Here is a 23,003-nt window from a genome sequence, read left to right as displayed (position 1 = left end):
GAAGACTGTTTTAGTCAGACCACTAGCCTGTCAGTGTGTGTGATGAAGACTGCTTTAGTGCTTTAGTCAGACCACTTGCCTGTCAGAGTGTGTGATGAAGACTGTTTTAATCAGACCACTAGCCTGTCAGAGTGTGTGATGAAGACTGTTTTAGTCAGACCACTAGCCTGTCAGAGTGTGTGATGAAGACTGTTTTAGTCAGACCACTAGCCTGTCAGAGTGTGTATGAAGACTGTTTTAATCAGACCACTAGCCTGTCAGAGTGTGTGATGAAGACTGTTTTAGTCAGACCACTAGCCTGTCAGAGTGTGTGATGAAGACTGTTTTAATCACACCACTAGCCTGTCAGAGTGTGTGATGAAGACTGTTTTAATCAGACCACTAGCCTGTCAGAGTGTGTGATGAAGACTGTTTTAATCAGACCACTAGCCTGTCAGAGTGTGTGATGTAGACTGTTTTAATCACACCACTAGCCTGTCAGAGTGTGTGATGAAGACTGTTTTAATCACACCACTAGCCTGTCAGAGTGTGTGATGAAGACTGTTTTAATCACACCACTAGCCTGTCAGAGTGTGTGATGAAGACTGTTTTAGTCAGACCACTAGCCTGTCAGAGTGTGATGAAGACTGTTTTAGTCAGACCACTAGCCTGTCAGTGTGTATGATGAAGACTGTTTTAGTCAGACCACTAGCCTGTCAGTGTGTGATGAAGACTGCTTTAGTGCTTTAGTCAGACATCTTGCCTGTCAGAGTGTGTGATGAAGACTGTTTTAATCAGACCACTAGCCTGTCAGAGTGTGTGATGAAGACTGTTTTAATCAGACCACTAGCCTGTCAGAGTGTGTGATGAAGACTGTTTTAGTCAGACCACTAGCCTGTCAGAGTGTGTGATGAAGACTGTTTTAGTCAGACCACTAGCCTGTCAGAGTGTGTATGAAGACTGTTTTAATCAGACCACTAGCCTGTCAGAGTGTGTGATGAAGACTGTTTTAGTCAGACCACTAGCCTGTCAGAGTGTGTGATGAAGACTGTTGTAGTTAGACCACTAGCCTGTCAAGAGTGTGTATGAAGACGGTTTTAGTCAGACCACTAGCCTGTCAGTGTGTGTGATGAAGACTGTTTTAGTCAGACCACTAGCCTGTCAGAGTGTGATGAAGACTGTTTTAATCAGACCACTAGCCTGTCAAAGTGTGTGATGAAGACTGTTTTAATCAGACCACTAGCCTGTCAGAGTGTGTATGAAGACTGTTTTAGTCAGACCACTAGCCTGTCAGAGTGTGTGATGAAGACTGTTTTACTCAGACCACTAGCCTGTCCGAGTGTGTGATGAAGACTGTTTTAGTCAGACAACTAGCCTGTCAGAGTGTGTGATGAAGACTGTTTTAATCAGACCACTAGCCTGTCAGAGTGTGTGATGAAGACTGTTTTAATCACACCACTAGCCTGTCAGAGTGTGTGATGAAGACTGTTTTAATCAGACCACTAGCCTGTCAGAGTGTGTATGAAGACTGTTTTAGTCAGACCACTAGCCTGTCAGTGTGTGTGATGAAGACTGCTTTAGTGCTTTAGTCAGACCACTTGCCTGTCAGAGTGTGTGATGAAGACTGTTTTAATCAGACCACTAGCCTGTCAGAGTGTGTATGAAGACTGTTTTACTTAGACCACTAGCCTGTCAGTGTGTGTGATGAAGACTGCTTTAGTCAGACCACTTGCCTGTCAGAGTGTGTGATGAAGACTGTTTTAATCAGACCACTAGCCTGTCAGAGTGTGTGATGAAGACTGTTTTAGTCAGACCACTAGCCTGTCAGAGTGTGTATGAAGACTGTTTTACTCAGACCACTAGCCTGTCAGTGTGTGTGATGAAGACTGTTTTAGTCAGAATACTAGCCTGTCAGAGTGTGTATGAAGACTGTTTTACTCAGACCACTAGCCTGTCAGTGTGTGATGAAGACTGTTTTAATCACACCACTAGCCTGTCAGAGTGTGTGATGAAGACTGTTTTAATCAGACCACTAGCCTGTCAGAGTGTGATGAAGACTGTTTTAATCAGACCACTAGCCTGTCAAAGTGTGTGATGAAGACTGTTTTAATCAGACCACTAGCCTGTCAGAGTGTGTATGAAGACTGTTTTAGTCAGACCACTAGCCTGTCAGTGTGTATGATGAAGACTGTTTTAGTCAGACCACTAGCCTGTCAGATTGTGTGATGAAGACTGTTTTAATCACACCACTAGCCTGTCAGAGTGTGTGATGAAGACTGTTTTAATCACACCACTAGCCTGTCAGAGTGTGTGATGAAGACTGTTTTAATCACACCACTAGCCTGTCAGAGTGTGTGTCGAAGACTGTTTTAGTCAGACCACTAGCCTGTCAGAGTGTGTATGAAGACTGTTTTACTCAGACCACTAGTCTGTCAGTGTGTGTGATGAAGACTGTTTTAGTCAGACCACTAGCCTGTCAGTGTGTGTGATGAAGACTGCTTTAGTGCTTTAGTCAGACCACTTGCCTGTCAGAGTGTGTGATGAAGACTGTTTTAATCAGACCACTAGCCTGTCAGAGTGTGTGATGAAGACTGTTTTAGTCAGACCACTAGCCTGTCAGAGTGTGTGATGAAGACTGTTTTAGTCAGACCACTAGCCTGTCAGAGTGTGTATGAAGACTGTTTTAATCAGACCACTAGCCTGTCAGAGTGTGTGATGAAGACTGTTTTAGTCAGACCACTAGCCTGTCAGAGTGTGTGATGAAGACTGTTTTAATCACACCACTAGCCTGTCAGAGTGTGTGATGAAGACTGTTTTAATCAGACCACTAGCCTGTCAGAGTGTGTGATGAAGACTGTTTTAATCAGACCACTAGCCTGTCAGAGTGTGTGATGTAGACTGTTTTAATCACACCACTAGCCTGTCAGAGTGTGTGATGAAGACTGTTTTAATCACACCACTAGCCTGTCAGAGTGTGTGATGAAGACTGTTTTAATCACACCACTAGCCTGTCAGAGTGTGTGATGAAGACTGTTTTAGTCAGACCACTAGCCTGTCAGAGTGTGATGAAGACTGTTTTAGTCAGACCACTAGCCTGTCAGTGTGTATGATGAAGACTGTTTTAGTCAGACCACTAGCCTGTCAGTGTGTGATGAAGACTGCTTTAGTGCTTTAGTCAGACATCTTGCCTGTCAGAGTGTGTGATGAAGACTGTTTTAATCAGACCACTAGCCTGTCAGAGTGTGTGATGAAGACTGTTTTAGTCAGACCACTAGCCTGTCAGAGTGTGTGATGAAGACTGTTTTAGTCAGACCACTAGCCTGTCAGAGTGTGTGATGAAGACTGTTTTAGTCAGACCACTAGCCTGTCAGTGTGTGTGATGAAGACTGCTTTAGTCAGACCACTTGCCTGTCAGAGTGTGTGATGAAGACTGTTTTAATCAGACCACTAGCCTGTCAGAGTGTGTGATGAAGACTGTTTTAGTCAGACCACTAGCCTGTCAGAGTGTGTGATGAAGACTGTTTTAGTCAGACCACTAGCCTGTCAGAGTGTGTATGAAGACTGTTTTAATCAGACCACTAGCCTGTCAGAGTGTGTGATGAAGACTGTTTTAGTCAGACCACTAGCCTGTCAGAGTGTGTGATGAAGACTGTTGTAGTTAGACCACTAGCCTGTCAAGAGTGTGTATGAAGACGGTTTTAGTCAGACCACTAGCCTGTCAGTGTGTGTGATGAAGACTGTTTTAGTCAGACCACTAGCCTGTCAGAGTGTGATGAAGACTGTTTTAATCAGACCACTAGCCTGTCAAAGTGTGTGATGAAGACTGTTTTAATCAGACCACTAGCCTGTCAGAGTGTGTATGAAGACTGTTTTAGTCAGACCACTAGCCTGTCAGAGTGTGTGATGAAGACTGTTTTACTCAGACCACTAGCCTGTCCGAGTGTGTGATGAAGACTGTTTTAGTCAGACAACTAGCCTGTCAGAGTGTGATGAAGACTGTTTTAATCAGACCACTAGCCTGTCAGTGTGTATGATGAAGACTGTTTTAGTCAGACCTCTAGCCTGTCAGATTGTGTGATGAAGACTGTTTTAATCACACCACTAGCCTGTCAGAGTGTGTGATGAAGACTGTTTTAGTCAGACCACTAGCCTGTCAGAGTGTGTATGAAGACTGTTTTACTCAGACCACTAGTCTGTCAGTGTGTGTTATGAAGACTGTTTTAGTCAGACCACTAGCCTGTCAGTGTGTGTGATGAAGACTGCTTTAGTGCTTTAGTCAGACCACTTGCCTGTCAGAGTGTGTGATGAAGACTGTTTTAATCAGACCACTAGCCTGTCAGAGTGTGTGATGAAGACTGTTTTAGTCAGACCACTAGCCTGTCAGTGTGTATGAAGACTGTTTTACTCAGACCACTAGTCTGTCAGTGTGTGTGATGAAGACTGTTTTAGTCAGACCACTAGCCTGTCAGAGTGTGTATGAAGACTGTTTTAGTCAGACCACTAGCCTGTCAGAGTGTGTATGAAGACTGTTTTAATCAGACCACTAGCCTGTCAGAGTGTGTGATGAAGACTGTTTTAGTCAGACCACTAGCCTGTCAGAGTGTGTGATGAAGACTGTTGTAGTTAGACCACTAGCCTGTCAAGAGTGTGTATGAAGACGGTTTTAGTCAGACCACTAGCCTGTCAGTGTGTGTGATGAAGACTGTTTTAGTCAGACCACTAGCCTGTCAGAGTGTGATGAAGACTGTTTTAATCAGACCACTAGCCTGTCAAAGTGTGTGATGAAGACTGTTTTAATCAGACCACTAGCCTGTCAGAGTGTGTATGAAGACTGTTTTAGTCAGACCACTAGCCTGTCAGAGTGTGTGATGAAGACTGTTTTACTCAGACCACTAGCCTGTCCGAGTGTGTGATGAAGACTGTTTTAGTCAGACAACTAGCCTGTCAGAGTGTGATGAAGACTGTTTTAATCAGACCACTAGCCTGTCAGTGTGTATGATGAAGACTGTTTTAGTCAGACCTCTAGCCTGTCAGATTGTGTGATGAAGACTGTTTTAATCACACCACTAGCCTGTCAGAGTGTGTGATGAAGACTGTTTTAGTCAGACCACTAGCCTGTCAGAGTGTGTATGAAGACTGTTTTACTCAGACCACTAGTCTGTCAGTGTGTGTTATGAAGACTGTTTTAGTCAGACCACTAGCCTGTCAGTGTGTGTGATGAAGACTGCTTTAGTGCTTTAGTCAGACCACTTGCCTGTCAGAGTGTGTGATGAAGACTGTTTTAATCAGACCACTAGCCTGTCAGAGTGTGTGATGAAGACTGTTTTAGTCAGACCACTAGCCTGTCAGTGTGTATGAAGACTGTTTTACTCAGACCACTAGTCTGTCAGTGTGTGTGATGAAGACTGTTTTAGTCAGACCACTAGCCTGTCAGAGTGTGTATGAAGACTGTTTTAATCAGACCACTAGCCTGTCAGAGTGTGTGATGAAGACTGTTTTAGTCAGACCACTTGCCTGTCAGTGTGTGATGAAGACTGTTGTAGTCAGACCACTAGCCTGTCAAGAGTGTGTATGAAGACGGTTTTAGTCAGACCACTAGCCTGTCAGAGTGTGTGATGAAGACTGTTTTAATCAGACCACTAGCCTGTCAGAGTGTGTGATGAAGACTGTTTTAATCAGACCACTAGCCTGTCAGAGTGTGTGATGAAGACTGTTTTAGTCAGACAACTAGCCTGTCAGAGTGTGATGAAGACTGTTTTAATCAGACCACTAGCCTGTCAGTGTGTATGATGAAGACTGTTTTAGTCAGACCACTAGCCTGTCAGTGTGTGATGAAGACTGCTTTAGTGCTGTAGTCAGACCACTTGCCTGTCAGTGTGTGATGAAGACTGTTTTAATCAGACCACTAGCCTGTCAGAGTGTGTGATGAAGACTGTTTTAGTCAGACCACTAGCCTGTCAGAGTGTGTATGAAGACTGTTTTAATCAGACCAGTAGCCTGTCAGAGTGTGTGATGAAGACTATTTTAGTCAGACCACTAGCCTGTCAGAGTGTGTGATGAAGACTGTTTTAGTCAGACCACTAGCCTGTCAGAGTGTGTGATGAAGACTGTTTTAATCACACCACTAGCCTGTCAGAGTGTGTGATGAAGACTGTTTTAGTCAGACCACTAGCCTGTCAGAGTGTGTATGAAGACTGTTTTACTCAGACCACTAGTCTGTCAGTGTGTGTGATGAAGACTGTTTTAGTCAGACCACTAGCCTGTCAGTGTGTGTGATGAAGACTGCTTTAGTGCTTTAGTCAGACCACTTGCCTGTCAGAGTGTGTGATGAAGACTGTTTTAATCAGACCACTAGCCTGTCAGAGTGTGTGATGAAGACTGTTTTAGTCAGACCACTAGCCTGTCAGAGTGTGTGATGAAGACTGTTTTAGTCAGACCACTAGCCTGTCAGAGTGTGTGATGAAGACTGTTTTAATCACACCACTAGCCTGTCAGAGTGTGTGATGAAGACTGTTTTAGTCAGACCACTAGCCTGTCAGAGTGTGTATGAAGACTGTTTTACTCAGACCACTAGTCTGTCAGTGTGTGTGATGAAGACTGTTTTAGTCAGACCACTAGCCTGTCAGAGTGTGTATGAAGACTGTTTTACTCAGACCACTAGTCTGTCAGTGTGTGTGATGAAGACTGTTTTAGTCAGACCACTAGCCTGTCAGAGTGTGTATGAAGACTGTTTTAATCAGACCACTAGCCTGTCAGAGTGTGTGATGAAGACTGTTTTAGTCAGACCACTTGCCTGTCAGTGTGTGATGAAGACTGTTGTAGTCAGACCACTAGCCTGTCAAGAGTGTGTATGAAGACGGTTTTAGTCAGACCACTAGCCTGTCAGAGTGTGTATGAAGACTGTTTTAATCAGACCACTAGCCTGTCAGAGTGTGTGATGAAGACTGTTTTAATCAGACCACTAGCCTGTCAGAGTGTGTGATGAAGACTGTTTTAATCAGACCACTAGCCTGTCAGAGTGTGTATGAAGACTGTTTTAATCAGACCACTAGCCTGTCAGAGTGTGTGATGAAGACTGTTTTAATCAGACCACTAGCCTGTCAGAGTGTATGATGAAGACTGTTTTAGTCAGACCACTAGCCTGTCAGATTGTGTGATGAAGACTGTTTTAATCACACCACTAGCCTGTCAGAGTGTGTGATGAAGACTGTTTTAATCACACCACTAGCCTGTCAGAGTGTGTGATGAAGACTGTTTTAATCAGACCACTAGCCTGTCAGAGTGTGTGATGAAGACTGTTTTAGTCAGACAACTAGCCTGTCAGAGTGTGATGAAGACTGTTTTAATCAGACCACTAGCCTGTCAGTGTGTATGATGAAGACTGTTTTAGTCAGACCACTAGCCTGTCAGAGTGTGTATGAAGACTGTTTTAATCAGACCACTAGCCTGTCAGAGTGTGTGATGAAGACTGTTTTAGTCAGACCACTTGCCTGTCAGTGTGTGATGAAGACTGTTGTAGTCAGACCACTAGCCTGTCAAGAGTGTGTATGAAGACGGTTTTAGTCAGACCACTAGCCTGTCAGAGTGTGTATGAAGACTGTTTTAATCAGACCACTAGCCTGTCAGAGTGTGTGATGAAGACTGTTTTAATCAGACCACTAGCCTGTCAGAGTGTGTGATGAAGACTGTTTTAATCAGACCACTAGCCTGTCAGAGTGTGTATGAAGACTGTTTTAATCAGACCACTAGCCTGTCAGAGTGTGTGATGAAGACTGTTTTAATCAGACCACTAGCCTGTCAGTGTGTATGATGAAGACTGTTTTAGTCAGACCACTAGCCTGTCAGATTGTGTGATGAAGACTGTTTTAATCACACCACTAGCCTGTCAGAGTGTGTGATGAAGACTGTTTTAATCACACCACTAGCCTGTCAGAGTGTGTGATGAAGACTGTTTTAATCAGACCACTAGCCTGTCAGAGTGTGTGATGAAGACTGTTTTAGTCAGACAACTAGCCTGTCAGAGTGTGATGAAGACTGTTTTAATCAGACCACTAGCCTGTCAGTGTGTATGATGAAGACTGTTTTAGTCAGACCACTAGCCTGTCAGTGTGTGATGAAGACTGCTTTAGTGCTTTAGTCAGACCACTTGCCTGTCAGTGTGTGATGAAGACTGTTTTAGTCAGACCACTAGCCTGTCAGAGTGTGTTATGAAGACTGTTTTAGTCAGACCACTAGCCTGTCAGTGTGTGTGATGAAGACTGCTTTAGTGCTTTAGTCAGACCACTTGCCTGTCAGAGTGTGTGATGAAGACTGTTTTAATCAGACCACTAGCCTGTCAGAGTGTGTGATGAAGACTGTTTTAGTCAGACCACTAGCCTGTCAGAGTGTGTATGAAGACTGTTTTACTCAGACCACTAGTCTGTCAGTGTGTGTGATGAAGACTGTTTTAGTCAGACCACTAGCCTGTCAGAGTGTGTATGAAGACTGTTTTAATCAGACCACTAGCCTGTCAGAGTGTGTGATGAAGACTGTTTTAGTCAGACCACTTGCCTGTCAGTGTGTGATGAAGACTGTTGTAGTCAGACCACTAGCCTGTCAAGAGTGTGTATGAAGACGGTTTTAGTCAGACCACTAGCCTGTCAGAGTGTGTGATGAAGACTGTTTTAATCAGACCACTAGCCTGTCAGAGTGTGTGATGAAGACTGTTTTAATCAGACCACTAGCCTGTCAGAGTGTGTGATGAAGACTGTTTTAGTCAGACAACTAGCCTGTCAGAGTGTGATGAAGACTGTTTTAATCAGACCACTAGCCTGTCAGTGTGTATGATGAAGACTGTTTTAGTCAGACCACTAGCCTGTCAGTGTGTGATGAAGACTGCTTTAGTGCTTTAGTCAGACCACTTGCCTGTCAGTGTGTGATGAAGACTGTTTTAATCAGACCACTAGCCTGTCAGAGTGTGTGATGAAGACTGTTTTAGTCAGACCACTAGCCTGTCAGAGTGTGTATGAAGACTGTTTTAATCAGACCAGTAGCCTGTCAGAGTGTGTGATGAAGACTATTTTAGTCAGACCACTAGCCTGTCAGAGTGTGTGATGAAGACTGTTTTAGTCAGACCACTAGCCTGTCAGAGTGTGTGATGAAGACTGTTTTAGTCAGACCACTAGCCTGTCAGAGTGTGTGATGAAGACTGTTTTAGTCAGACCACTAGCCTGTCAGAGTGTGTGATGAAGACTGTTTTAATCACACCACTAGCCTGTCAGAGTGTGTGATGAAGACTGTTTTAGTCAGACCACTAGCCTGTCAGAGTGTGTATGAAGACTGTTTTACTCAGACCACTAGTCTGTCAGTGTGTGTGATGAAGACTGTTTTAGTCAGACCACTAGCCTGTCAGAGTGTGTATGAAGACTGTTTTACTCAGACCACTAGTCTGTCAGTGTGTGTGATGAAGACTGTTTTAGTCAGACCACTAGCCTGTCAGAGTGTGTATGAAGACTGTTTTAATCAGACCACTAGCCTGTCAGAGTGTGTGATGAAGACTGTTTTAGTCAGACCACTTGCCTGTCAGTGTGTGATGAAGACTGTTGTAGTCAGACCACTAGCCTGTCAGAGTGTGTGATGAAGACTGTTTTAATCAGACCACTAGCCTGTCAGAGTGTGTGATGAAGACTGTTTTAATCAGACCACTAGCCTGTCAGTGTGTATGATGAAGACTGTTTTAGTCAGACCACTAGCCTGTCAGATTGTGTGATGAAGACTGTTTTAATCACACCACTAGCCTGTCAGAGTGTGTGATGAAGACTGTTTTAATCACACCACTAGCCTGTCAGAGTGTGTGATGAAGACTGTTTTAATCAGACCACTAGCCTGTCAGAGTGTGTGATGAAGACTGTTTTAGTCAGACAACTAGCCTGTCAGAGTGTGATGAAGACTGTTTTAATCAGACCACTAGCCTGTCAGTGTGTATGATGAAGACTGTTTTAGTCAGACCACTAGCCTGTCAGTGTGTGATGAAGACTGCTTTAGTGCTTTAGTCAGACCACTTGCCTGTCAGTGTGTGATGAAGACTGTTTTAGTCAGACCACTAGCCTGTCAGAGTGTGTATGAAGACTGTTTTAATCAGACCAGTAGCCTGTCAGAGTGTGTGATGAAGACTATTTTAGTCAGACCACTAGCCTGTCAGAGTGTGTGATGAAGACTGTTTTAGTCAGACAACTAGCCTGTCAGAGTGTGATGAAGACTGTTTTAATCAGACCACTAGCCTGTCAGTGTGTATGATGAAGACTGTTTTAGTCAGACCTCTAGCCTGTCAGATTGTGTGATGAAGACTGTTTTAATCACACCACTAGCCTGTCAGAGTGTGTGATGAAGACTGTTTTAATCACACCACTAGCCTGTCAGAGTGTGTGATGAAGACTGTTTTAATCACACCACTAGCCTGTCAGAGTGTGTGATGAAGACTGTTTTAGTCAGACCACTAGCCTGTCAGAGTGTGTATGAAGACTGTTTTACTCAGACCACTAGTCTGTCAGTGTGTGTTATGAAGACTGTTTTAGTCAGACCACTAGCCTGTCAGTGTGTGTGATGAAGACTGCTTTAGTGCTTTAGTCAGACCACTTGCCTGTCAGAGTGTGTGATGAAGACTGTTTTAATCAGACCACTAGCCTGTCAGAGTGTGTGATGAAGACTGTTTTAGTCAGACCACTAGCCTGTCAGAGTGTGTATGAAGACTGTTTTACTCAGACCACTAGTCTGTCAGTGTGTGTGATGAAGACTGTTTTAGTCAGACCACTAGCCTGTCAGAGTGTGTATGAAGACTGTTTTAATCAGACCACTAGCCTGTCAGAGTGTGTGATGAAGACTGTTTTAGTCAGACCACTTGCCTGTCAGTGTGTGATGAAGACTGTTGTAGTCAGACCACTAGCCTGTCAAGAGTGTGTATGAAGACGGTTTTAGTCAGACCACTAGCCTGTCAGAGTGTGTGATGAAGACTGTTTTAATCAGACCACTAGCCTGTCAGAGTGTGTGATGAAGACTGTTTTAATCAGACCACTAACCTGTCAGAGTTTGTGATGAAGACTGTTTTAGTCAGACAACTAGCCTGTCAGAGTGTGATGAAGACTGTTTTAATCAGACCACTAGCCTGTCAGTGTGTATGATGAAGACTGTTTTAGTCAGACCACTAGCCTGTCAGTGTGTGATGAAGACTGCTTTAGTGCTTTAGTCAGACCACTTGCCTGTCAGTGTGTGATGAAGACTGTTTTAATCAGACCACTAGCCTGTCAGAGTGTGTGATGAAGACTGTTTTAGTCAGACCACTAGCCTGTCAGAGTGTGTATGAAGACTGTTTTAATCAGACCAGTAGCCTGTCAGAGTGTGTGATGAAGACTATTTTAGTCAGACCACTAGCCTGTCAGAGTGTGTGATGAAGACTGTTTTAGTCAGACCACTAGCCTGTCAGAGTGTGTGATGAAGACTGTTTTAATCACACCACTAGCCTGTCAGAGTGTGTGATGAAGACTGTTTTAGTCAGACCACTAGCCTGTCAGAGTATGTATGAAGACTGTTTTACTCAGACCACTAGTCTGTCAGTGTGTGTGATGAAGACTGTTTTAGTCAGACCACTAGCCTGTCAGTGTGTGTGATGAAGACTGCTTTAGTGCTTTAGTCAGACCACTTGCCTGTCAGAGTGTGTGATGAAGACTGTTTTAATCAGACCACTAGCCTGTCAGAGTGTGTGATGAAGACTGTTTTAGTCAGACCACTAGCCTGTCAGAGTGTGTGATGAAGACTGTTTTAGTCAGACCACTAGCCTGTCAGAGTGTGTGATGAAGACTGTTTTAATCACACCACTAGCCTGTCAGAGTGTGTGATGAAGACTGTTTTAGTCAGACCACTAGCCTGTCAGAGTGTGTATGAAGACTGTTTTACTCAGACCACTAGCCTGTCAGAGTGTGTGATGAAGACTGTTTTAGTCAGACCACTTGCCTGTCAGTGTGTGATGAAGACTGTTGTAGTCAGACCACTAGCCTGTCAAGAGTGTGTATGAAGACGGTTTTAGTCAGACCACTAGCCTGTCAGAGTGTGTATGAAGACTGTTTTAATCAGACCACTAGCCTGTCAGAGTGTGTGATGAAGACTGTTTTAATCAGACCACTAGCCTGTCAGAGTGTGTGATGAAGACTGTTTTAATCAGACCACTAGCCTGTCAGAGTGTGTATGAAGACTGTTTTAATCAGACCACTAGCCTGTCAGAGTGTGTGATGAAGACTGTTTTAATCAGACCACTAGCCTGTCAGTGTGTATGATGAAGACTGTTTTAGTCAGACCACTAGCCTGTCAGATTGTGTGATGAAGACTGTTTTAATCACACCACTAGCCTGTCAGAGTGTGTGATGAAGACTGTTTTAATCACACCACTAGCCTGTCAGAGTGTGTGATGAAGACTGTTTTAATCAGACCACTAGCCTGTCAGAGTGTGTGATGAAGACTGTTTTAGTCAGACAACTAGCCTGTCAGAGTGTGATGAAGACTGTTTTAATCAGACCACTAGCCTGTCAGTGTGTATGATGAAGACTGTTTTAGTCAGACCACTAGCCTGTCAGTGTGTGATGAAGACTGCTTTAGTGCTTTAGTCAGACCACTTGCCTGTCAGTGTGTGATGAAGACTGTTTTAGTCAGACCACTAGCCTGTCAGAGTGTGTATGAAGACTGTTTTAATCAGACCAGTAGCCTGTCAGAGTGTGTGATGAAGACTATTTTAGTCAGACCACTAGCCTGTCAGAGTGTGTGATGAAGACTGTTTTAGTCAGACCACTAGCCTGTCAGAGTGTGTGATGAAGACTGTTTTAATCACACCACTAGCCTGTCAGAGTGTGTGATGAAGACTGTTTTAATCACACCACTAGCCTGTCAGAGTGTGTGATGAAGACTGTTTTAATCAGACCACTAGCCTGTCAGTGTGTATGATGAAGACTGTTTTAGTCAGACCACTAGCCTGTCAGATTGTGTGATGAAGACTGTTTTAATCACACCACTAGCCTGTCAGAGTGTGATGAAGACTGCTTTAGTGCTTTAGTCAGACCACTAGCCTGTCAGTGTGTGATGAAGACTGCTTTAGTGCTTTAGTCAGACCACTTGCCTGTCAGAGTGTGTGATGAAGACTGTTTTAATCAGACCACTAGCCTGTCAGAGTGTGTGATGAAGACTGTTTTAGTCAGACCACTAGCCTGTCAGAGTGTGTGATGAAGACTGTTTTAATCACACCACTAGCCTGTCAGAGTGTGTGATGAAGACTGTTTTAGTCAGACCACTAGCCTGTCAGAGTGTGTATGAAGACTGTTTTACTCAGACCACTAGTCTGTCAGTGTGTGTGATGAAGACTGTTTTAGTCAGACCACTAGCCTGTCAGTGTGTGTGATGAAGACTGCTTTAGTGCTTTAGTCAGACCACTTGCCTGTCAGAGTGTGTGATGAAGACTGTTTTAATCAGACCACTAGCCTGTCAGAGTGTGTGATGAAGACTGTTTTAGTCAGACCACTAGCCTGTCAGAGTGTGTATGAAGACTGTTTTAATCAGACCACTAGCCTGTCAGAGTGTGTGATGAAGACTGTTTTAGTCAGACCACTAGCCTGTCAGAGTGTGTGATGAAGACTGTTGTAGTTAGACCACTAGCCTGTCAAGAGTGTGTATGAAGACGGTTTTAGTCAGACCACTAGCCTGTCAGAGTGTGTGATGAAGACTGTTTTAATCACACCACTAGCCTGTCAGAGTGTGTGATGAAGACTGTTTTAATCAGACCACGAGCCTGTCAGAGTGTGTGATGAAGACTGTTTTAGTCAGACCACTAGCCTGTCAGAGTGTGTGATGAAGACTGTTTTAGTCAGACCACTAGCCTGTCAGAGTGTGTATGAAGACTGTTTTAATCAGACCAGTAGCCTGTCAGAGTGTGTGATGAAGACTGTTTTAATCACACCACTAGCCTGTCAGAGTGTGTATGAAGACTGTTTTACTCAGACCACTAGTCTGTCAGTGTGTGTGATGAAGACTGTTTTAGTCAGACCACTAGCCTGTCAGTGTGTGTGATGAAGACTGCTTTAGTGCTTTAGTCAGACCACTTGCCTGTCAGAGTGTGTGATGAAGACTGTTTTAATCAGACCACTAGCCTGTCAGAGTGTGTGATGAAGACTGTTTTAGTCAGACCACTAGCCTGTCAGAGTGTGTGATGAAGACTGTTTTAGTCAGACCACTAGCCTGTCAGAGTGTGTATGAAGACTGTTTTAATCAGACCACTAGCCTGTCAGAGTGTGTGATGAAGACTGTTTTAGTCAGACCACTAGCCTGTCAGAGTGTGTGATGAAGACTGTTTTAATCACACCACTAGCCTGTCAGTGTGTATGATGAAGACTGTTTTAGTCAGACCACTAGCCTGTCAGATTGTGTGATGAAGACTGTTTTAATCACACCACTAGCCTGTCAGAGTGTGATGAAGACTGCTTTAGTGCTTTAGTCAGACCACTAGCCTGTCAGTGTGTGATGAAGACTGCTTTAGTGCTTTAGTCAGACCACTTGCCTGTCAGAGTGTGTGATGAAGACTGTTTTAATCAGACCACTAGCCTGTCAGAGTGTGTGATGAAGACTGTTTTAGTCAGACCACTAGCCTGTCAGAGTGTGTGATGAAGACTGTTTTAGTCAGACCACTAGCCTGTCAGAGTGTGTGATGAAGACTGTTTTAATCACACCACTAGCCTGTCAGAGTGTGTGATGAAGACTGTTTTAGTCAGACCACTAGCCTGTCAGAGTGTGTATGAAGACTGTTTTACTCAGACCACTAGTCTGTCAGTGTGTGTGATGAAGACTGTTTTAGTCAGACCACTAGCCTGTCAGAGTGTGTATGAAGACTGTTTTAATCAGACCACTAGCCTGTCAGAGTGTGTGATGAAGACTGTTTTAGTCAGACCACTTGCCTGTCAGTGTGTGATGAAGACTGTTGTAGTCAGACCACTAGCCTGTCAAGAGTGTGTATGAAGACGGTTTTAGTCAGACCACTAGCCTGTCAGAGTGTGTGATGAAGACTGTTTTAATCAGACCACTAGCCTGTCAGAGTGTGTGATGAAGACTGCTTTAGTGCTTTAGTCAGACCACTTGCCTGTCAGAGTGTGTGATGAAGACTGTTTTAATCAGACCACTAGCCTGTCAGAGTGTGTGATGAAGACTGTTTTAGTCACACCACTAGCCTGTCAGAGTGTGTGATGAAGACTGTTTTAATCAGACCACTAGCCTGTCAGAGTGTGTGATGAAGACTGTTTTAGTCAGACAACTAGCCTGTCAGAGTGTGATGAAGACTGTTTTAATCAGACCACTAGCCTGTCAGTGTGTATGATGAAGACTGTTTTAGTCAGACCACTAGCCTGTCAGTGTGTGATGAAGACTGCTTTAGTGCTTTAGTCAGACCACTTGCCTGTCAGTGTGTGATGAAGACTGTTTTAGTCAGACCACTAGCCTGTCAGAGTGTGTATGAAGACTGTTTTAATCAGACCAGTAGCCTGTCAGAGTGTGTGATGAAGACTATTTTAGTCAGACCACTAGCCTGTCAGAGTGTGTGATGAAGACTGTTTTAGTCAGACCACTAGCCTGTCAGAGTGTGTGATGAAGACTGTTTTAATCACACCACTAGCCTGTCAGAGTGTGTGATGAAGACTGTTTTAGTCAGACCACTAGCCTGTCAGAGTGTGTGATGAAGACTGTTTTAATCACACCACTAGCCTGTCAGAGTGTGTGATGAAGACTGTTTTAATCAGACCACTAGCCTGTCAGAGTGTGTGATGAAGACTGTTTTAATCAGACCACTAGCCTGTCAGAGTGTGTGATGAAGACTGTTTTAATCACACCACTAGCCTGTCAGAGTGTGTGATGAAGACTGTTTTAATCAGACCACTAGCCTGTCAGTGTGTATGATGAAGACTGTTTTAGTCAGACCACTAGCCTGTCAGATTGTGTGATGAAGACTGTTTTAATCACACCACTAGCCTGTCAGAGTGTGATGAAGACTGCTTTAGTGCTTTAGTCAGACCACTAGCCTGTCAGTGTGTGATGAAGACTGCTTTAGTGCTTTAGTCAGACCACTTGCCTGTCAGAGTGTGTGATGAAGACTGTTTTAATCAGACCACTAGCCTGTCAGAGTGTGTGATGAAGACTGTTTTAGTCAGACCACTAGCCTGTCAGAGTGTGTGATGAAGACTGTTTTAGTCAGACCACTAGCCTGTCAGAGTGTGTGATGAAGACTGTTTTAATCACACCACTAGCCTGTCAGAGTGTGTGATGAAGACTGTTTTAGTCAGACCACTAGCCTGTCAGAGTGTGTATGAAGACTGTTTTACTCAGACCACTAGTCTGTCAGTGTGTGTGATGAAGACTGTTTTAGTCAGACCACTAGCCTGTCAGTGTGTGTGATGAAGACTGCTTTAGTGCTTTAGTCAGACCACTTGCCTGTCAGAGTGTGTGATGAGGACTGTTTTAATCAGACCACTAGCCTGTCAGAGTGTGTGATGAAGACTGTTTTAGTCAGACCACTAGCCTGTCAGAGTGTGTATGAAGACTGTTTTAATCAGACCACTAGCCTGTCAGAGTGTGTGATGAAGACTGTTTTAGTCAGACCACTAGCCTGTCAGAGTGTGTTATGAAGACTGTTGTAGTTAGACCACTAGCCTGTCAAGAGTGTGTATGAAGACGGTTTTAGTCAGACCACTAGCCTGTCAGAGTGTGTGATGAAGACTGTTTTAGTCAGACCACTAGCCTGTCAGAGTGTGATGAAGACTGTTTTACTCAGACCACTAGCCTGTCAGAGTGTGATGAAGACTGTTTTAATCAGACCACTAGCCTGTCAGTGTGTGTGATGAAGACTGTTTTAGTCAGACCACTAGCCTGTCAGAGTGTGATGAAGACTGTTTTAATCAGACCACTAGCCTGTCAGAGTGTGTGATGAAGACTGTTTTAGTCAGACCACTAGCCTGTCAGAGTGTGTATGAAGACTGTTTTAATCAGACCAGTAGCCTGTCAGAGTGTGTGATGAAGACTATTTTAGTCAGACCACTAGCCTGTCAGAGTGTGTGATGAAGACTGTTGTAGTCAGACCACTAGCCTGTCAAGAGTGTGTATGAAGACGGTTTAAGTCAGACCACTAGCCTGTTAGTGTGTGATGAAGACTGTTTTAGTCAGACCACTAGCCTGTCAGAGTGTGATGAAGACTGTTTTAGTCAGACCACTAGCCTGTCAAAGTGTGTGATGAAGACTGTTTTAATCAGACCACTAGCCTGTCAGTGTGTGTGATGAAGACTGCTTTAGTGCTTTAGTCAGACCACTTGCCTGTCAGTGTGTGATGAAGACTGTTTTAATCAGACCACTAGCCTGTCAGAGTGTGTGATGAAGACTGTTTTAGTCAGACCACTAGCCTGTCAGAGTGTGTGATGAAGACTGTTTTACTCAGACCACTAGCCTGTCAGTGTGTGATGAAGACTGTTTTACTCAGACCACTAGCCTGTCAAAGTGTGTGATGAAGACTGTTTTAATCAGACCACTAGCCTGTCAGAGTGTGTATGAAGACTGTTTTAGTCAGACCACTAGCCTGTCAGAGTGTGTGATGAAGACTGTTTTACTCAGACCACTAGCCTGTCAGTGTGTGATGAAGACTGTTTTACTCAGACCACTAGCCTGTCAGAGTGTGTGATGAAGACTGTTTTAGTCAGACCACTAGCCTGTCAGAGTGTGATGAAGACTGTTTTAATCAGACCACTAGCCTGTCAGAGTGTGTGATGAAGACTGTTTTAATCAGACCACTAGCCTGTCAGAGTGTGTGATGAAGACTGTTTTAATCAGACCACTAGCCTGTCAGAGTGTGTGATGAAGACTGTTTTAGTCAGACAACTAGCCTGTCAGAGTGTGATGAAGACTGTTTTAATCAGACCACTAGCCTGTCAGTGTGTATGATGAAGACTGTTTTAGTCAGACCACTAGCCTGTCAGATTGTGTGATGAAGACTGTTTTAGTCAGACCGCTAGCCTGTCAGTGTGTGATGAAGACTGTTTTAATCACACCACTAGCCTGTCAGAGTGTGTGATGAAGACTGTTTTAGTCAGACCACTAGCCTGTCAGAGTGTGTATGAAGACTGTTTTACTCAGACCACTAGCCTGTCAGTGTGTGTGATGAAGACTGCTTTAGTGCTTTAGTCAGACCACTTGCCTGTCAGAGTGTGTGATGAAGACTGTTTTAATCAGACCACTAGCCTGTCAGAGTGTGTGATGAAGACTGTTTTAGTCAGACCACTAGCCTGTCAGAGTGTGTATGAAGACTGTTTTAGTCAGACCACTAGCCTGTCAGAGTGTGTATGAAGACTATTTTAGTCAGACCACTAGCCTGTCAGAGTGTGTGATGAAGACTGTTGTAGTCAGACCACTAGCCTGTCAAGAGTGTGTATGAAGACGGTTTAAGTCAGACCACTAGCCTGTTAGTGTGTGATGAAGACTGTTTTAGTCAGACCACTAGCCTGTCAGAGTGTGATGAAGACTGTTTTAGTCAGACCACTAGCCTGTCAAAGTGTGTGATGAAGACTGTTTTAATCAGACCACTAGCCTGTCAGTGTGTGTGATGAAGACTGCTTTAGTGCTTTAGTCAGACCACTTGCCTGTCAGTGTGTGATGAAGACTGTTTTAATCAGACCACTAGCCTGTCAGAGTGTGTGATGAAGACTGTTTTAGTCAGACCACTAGCCTGTCAGAGTGTGTATGAAGACTGTTTTAATCAGACCACTAGCCTGTCAGAGTGTGTATGAAGACTGTTTTAGTCAGACCACTAGCCTGTCAGAGTGTGTGATGAAGACTGTTTTACTCAGACCACTAGCCTGTCAGTGTGTGATGAAGACTGTTTTACTCAGACCACTAGCCTGTCAGAGTGTGTGATGAAGACTGTTTTAGTCAGACCACTAGCCTGTCAGAGTGTGATGAAGACTGTTTTAGTCAGACAACTAGCCTGTCAGAGTGTGATGAAGACTGTTTTAATCAGACCACTAGCCTGTCAGTGTGTATGATGAAGACTGTTTTAGTCAGACCACTAGCCTGTCAGATTGTGTGATGAAGACTGTTTTAGTCAGACCGCTAGCCTGTCAGTGTGTGATGAAGACTGTTTTAATCACACCACTAGCCTGTCAGAGTGTGTGATGAAGACTGTTTTAGTCAGACCACTAGACTGTCAGAGTGTGTATGAAGACTGTTTTACTCAGACCACTAGCCTGTCAGTGTGTGTGATGAAGACTGCTTTAGTGCTTTAGTCAGACCACTTGCCTGTCAGAGTGTGTGATGAAGACTGTTTTAATCAGACCACTAGCCTGTCAGAGTGTGTGATGAAGACTGTTTTAGTCAGACCACTAGCCTGTCAGAGTGTGTATGAAGACTGTTTTACTCAGACCACTAGTCTGTCAGTGTGTGTGATGAAGACTGTTTTAGTCAGACCACTAGCCTGTCAGTGTGTGTGATGAAGACTGCTTTAGTTCTTTAGTCAGACCACTAGCCTGTCAGAGTGTGTATGAAGACTGTTTTACTCAGACCACTAGCCTGTCAGAGTGTGTGATGAAGACTGTTTTAGTCAGACCACTTGCCTGTCAGTGTGTGATGAAGACTGTTGTAGTCAGACCACTAGCCTGTCAAGAGTGTGTATGAAGACGGTTTTAGTCAGACCACTAGCCTGTCAGAGTGTGATGAAGACTGTTTTAGTCAGACCACTAGCCTGTCAAAGTGTGTGATGAAGACTGTTTTAATCAGACCACTAGCCTGTCAGTGTGTGTGATGAAGACTGCTTTAGTGCTTTAGTCAGACCACTAGCCTGTCAGTGTGTATGAAGACTGTTTTAATCAGACCACTAGCCTGTCAAAGTGTGTGATGAAGACTGTTTTAATCAGACCACTAGCCTGTCAGAGTGTGTATGAAGACTGTTTTAGTCAGACCACTAGCCTGTCAGAGTGTGATGAAGACTGTTTTAATCAGACCACTAGCCTGTCAGAGTGTGTGATGAAGACTGTTTTAGTCAGACAACTAGCCTGTCAGAGTGTGATGAAGACTGTTTTAATCAGACCACTAGCCTGTCAGTGTGTATGATGAAGACTGTTTTAGTCAGACCACTAGCCTGTCAGATTGTGTGATGAAGACTGTTTTAATCACACCACTAGCCTGTCAGAGTGTGTGATGAAGACTGTTTTAATCAGACCACTAGCCTGTCAGAGTGTGTGATGAAGACTGTTTTAATCAGACCACTAGCCTGTCAGAGTGTGTGATGAAGACTGTTTTAATCACACCACTAGCCTGTCAGAGTGTGTGATGAAGACTGTTTTAATCAGACCACTAGCCTGTCAGAGTGTGATGAAGACTGTTTTAATCAGACCACTAGCCTGTCAGTGTGTATGATGAAGACTGTTTTAGTCAGACCACTAGCCTGTCAGTGTGTGATGAAGACTGCTTTAGTGCTTTAGTCAGACCACTTGCCTGTCAGAGTGTGTGATGAAGACTGTTTTAATCAGACCAGTAGCCTGTCAGAGTGTGTGATGAAGACTATTTTAGTCAGACCACTAGCCTGTCAGTGTGTGATGAAGACTGCTTTAGTGCTTTAGTCAGACCACTTGCCTGTCAGAGTGTGTGATGAAGACTGTTTTAATCAGACCAGTAGCCTGTCAGAGTGTGTGATGAAGACTATTTTAGTCAGACCACTAGCCTGTCAGAGTGTGTGATGAAGACTGTTTTAGTCAGACCGCTAGCCTGTCAGAGTGTGTGATGAAGACTGTTTTACTCAGACCACTAGTCTGTCAGTGTGTGTGATGAAGACTGTTTTAGTCAGACCACTAGCCTGTCAGTGTGTGTGATGAAGACTGCTTTAGTTCTTTAGTCAGACCACTTGCCTGTCAGAGTGTGTGATGAAGACTGTTTTAGTCAGACCACTAGCCTGTCAGAGTGTGTATGAAGACTGTTTTAATCAGACCACTAGCCTGTCAGAGTGTGTGATGAAGACTGTTTTAGTCAGACCACTTGCCTGTCAGTGTGTGATGAAGACTGTTGTAGTCAGACCACTAGCCTGTCAAGAGTGTGTATGAAGACGGTTTTAGTCAGACCACTAGCCTGTCAGAGTGTGTGATGAAGACTGTTTTACTCAGACCACTAGCCTGTCAGAGTGTGTGATGAAGACTGTTTTAATCAGACCACTAGCCTGTCAGAGTGTGTGATGAAGACTGTTTTAATCACACCACTAGCCTGTCAGAGTGTGTGATGAAGACTGTTTTAATCAGACCACTAGCCTGTCAGAGTGTGTGATGAAGAATGTTTTAATCAGACCACTAGCCTGTCAGAGTGTGTGATGAAGACTGTTTTAATCAGACCACTAGCCTGTCAGAGTGTGTGATGAAGACTGTTTTAATCAGACCACTAGCCTGTCAGTGTGTATGATGAAGACTGTTTTAGTCAGACCACTAGCCTGTCAGTGTGTGATGAAGACTGCTTTAGTGCTTTAGTCAGACCACTTGCCTGTCAGAGTGTGTGATGAAGACTATTTTAGTCAGACCACTAGCCTGTCAGAGTGTGTGATGAAGACTGTTTTAGTCAGACCACTAGCCTGTCAGAGTGTGTGATGAAGACTGTTTTAATCACACCACTAGCCTGTCAGAGTGTGTGATGAAGACTGTTTTAGTCAGACCACTAGCCTGTCAGTGTGTATGAAGACTGTTTTACTCAGACCACTAGTCTCTCAGTGTGTGTGATGAAGACTGTTTTAGTCAGACCACTAGCCTGTCAGTGTGTGTGATGAAGACTGCTTTAGTGCTTTAGTCAGACCACTTGCCTGTCAGAGTGTGTGATGAAGACTGTTTTAGTCAGACCACTAGCCTGTCAGAGTGTGTATGAAGACTGTTTTAATCAGACCACTAGCCTGTCAGAGTGTGTGATGAAGACTGTTTTAGTCAGACCACTAGCCTGTCAGAGTGTGTGATGAAGACTGTTGTAGTTAGACCACTAGCCTGTCAAGAGTGTGTATGAAGACGGTTTTAGTCAGACCACTAGCCTGTCAGAGTGTGTGATGAAGACTGTTTTAGTCAGACCACTAGCCTGTCAGAGTGTGATGAAGACTGTTTTACTCAGACCACTAGCCTGTCAGTGTGTGTGATGAAGACTGTTTTAGTCAGACCACTAGCCTGTCAGAGTGTGATGAAGACTGTTTTAATCAGACCACTAGCCTGTCAAAGTGTGTGATGAAGACTGTTTTAATCAGACCACTAGCCTGTCAGAGTGTGTATGAAGACTGTTTTAGTCAGACCACTAGCCTGTCAGAGTGTGTGATGAAGACTGTTTTACTCAGACCACTAGCCTGTCAGAGTGTGTGATGAAGACTGTTTTAGTCAGACCACTAGCCTGTCAGAGTGTGATGAAGACTGTTTTAATCAGACCACTAGCCTGTCAGAGTGTGTGATGAAGACTGTTTTAATCAGACCACTAGCGTGTCAGAGTGTGTATGAAGACTGTTTTACTCAGACCACTATTCTGTCAGTGTATGATGAAGACTGTTTTAGTCAGACCGCTAGCCTGTCAGAGTGTGATGAAGACTGTTTTAATCAGACCACTAGCCTGTCAGAGTGTGTGATGAAGACTGTTTTAGTCAGACAACTAGCCTGTCAGAGTGTGATGAAGACTGTTTTAATCAGACCACTAGCCTGTCAGTGTGTATGATGAAGACTGTTTTAGTCAGACCACTAGCCTGTCAGATTGTGTGATGAAGACTGTTTTAATCACACCACTAGCCTGTCAGAGTGTGTGATGAAGACTGTTTTAATCAGACCACTAGCCTGTCAGAGTGTGTGATGAAGACTGTTTTAATCAGACCACTAGCCTGTCAGAGTGTGTGATGAAGACTGTTTTAATCACACCACTAGCCTGTCAGAGTGTGTGATGAAGACTGTTTTAATCAGACCACTAGCCTGTCAGAGTGTGATGAAGACTGTTTT

The 23,003-nt window shown here is 44.0% G+C and overlaps 1 protein-coding gene across 1 annotated transcript in view; it reads left to right on the top strand.

Annotated features, from left to right (window-relative positions):
- Window positions 1-23,003, top strand: part of LOC106594748 (transcription elongation regulator 1-like protein) — a 361,745-nt gene that overhangs the window by 133,530 nt on the left and 205,212 nt on the right. The gene's annotated exons all lie outside the window — the stretch shown is intronic.

This window comes from Salmo salar, chromosome 01 (genome assembly GCF_965601325.2).
Source record: "Salmo salar chromosome 01, fSalSal1, whole genome shotgun sequence".
In the NCBI taxonomy this organism is placed as follows: domain Eukaryota; kingdom Metazoa; phylum Chordata; class Actinopteri; order Salmoniformes; family Salmonidae; genus Salmo; species Salmo salar.
This window is presented reverse-complemented; position numbering and strand designations above follow the sequence as displayed.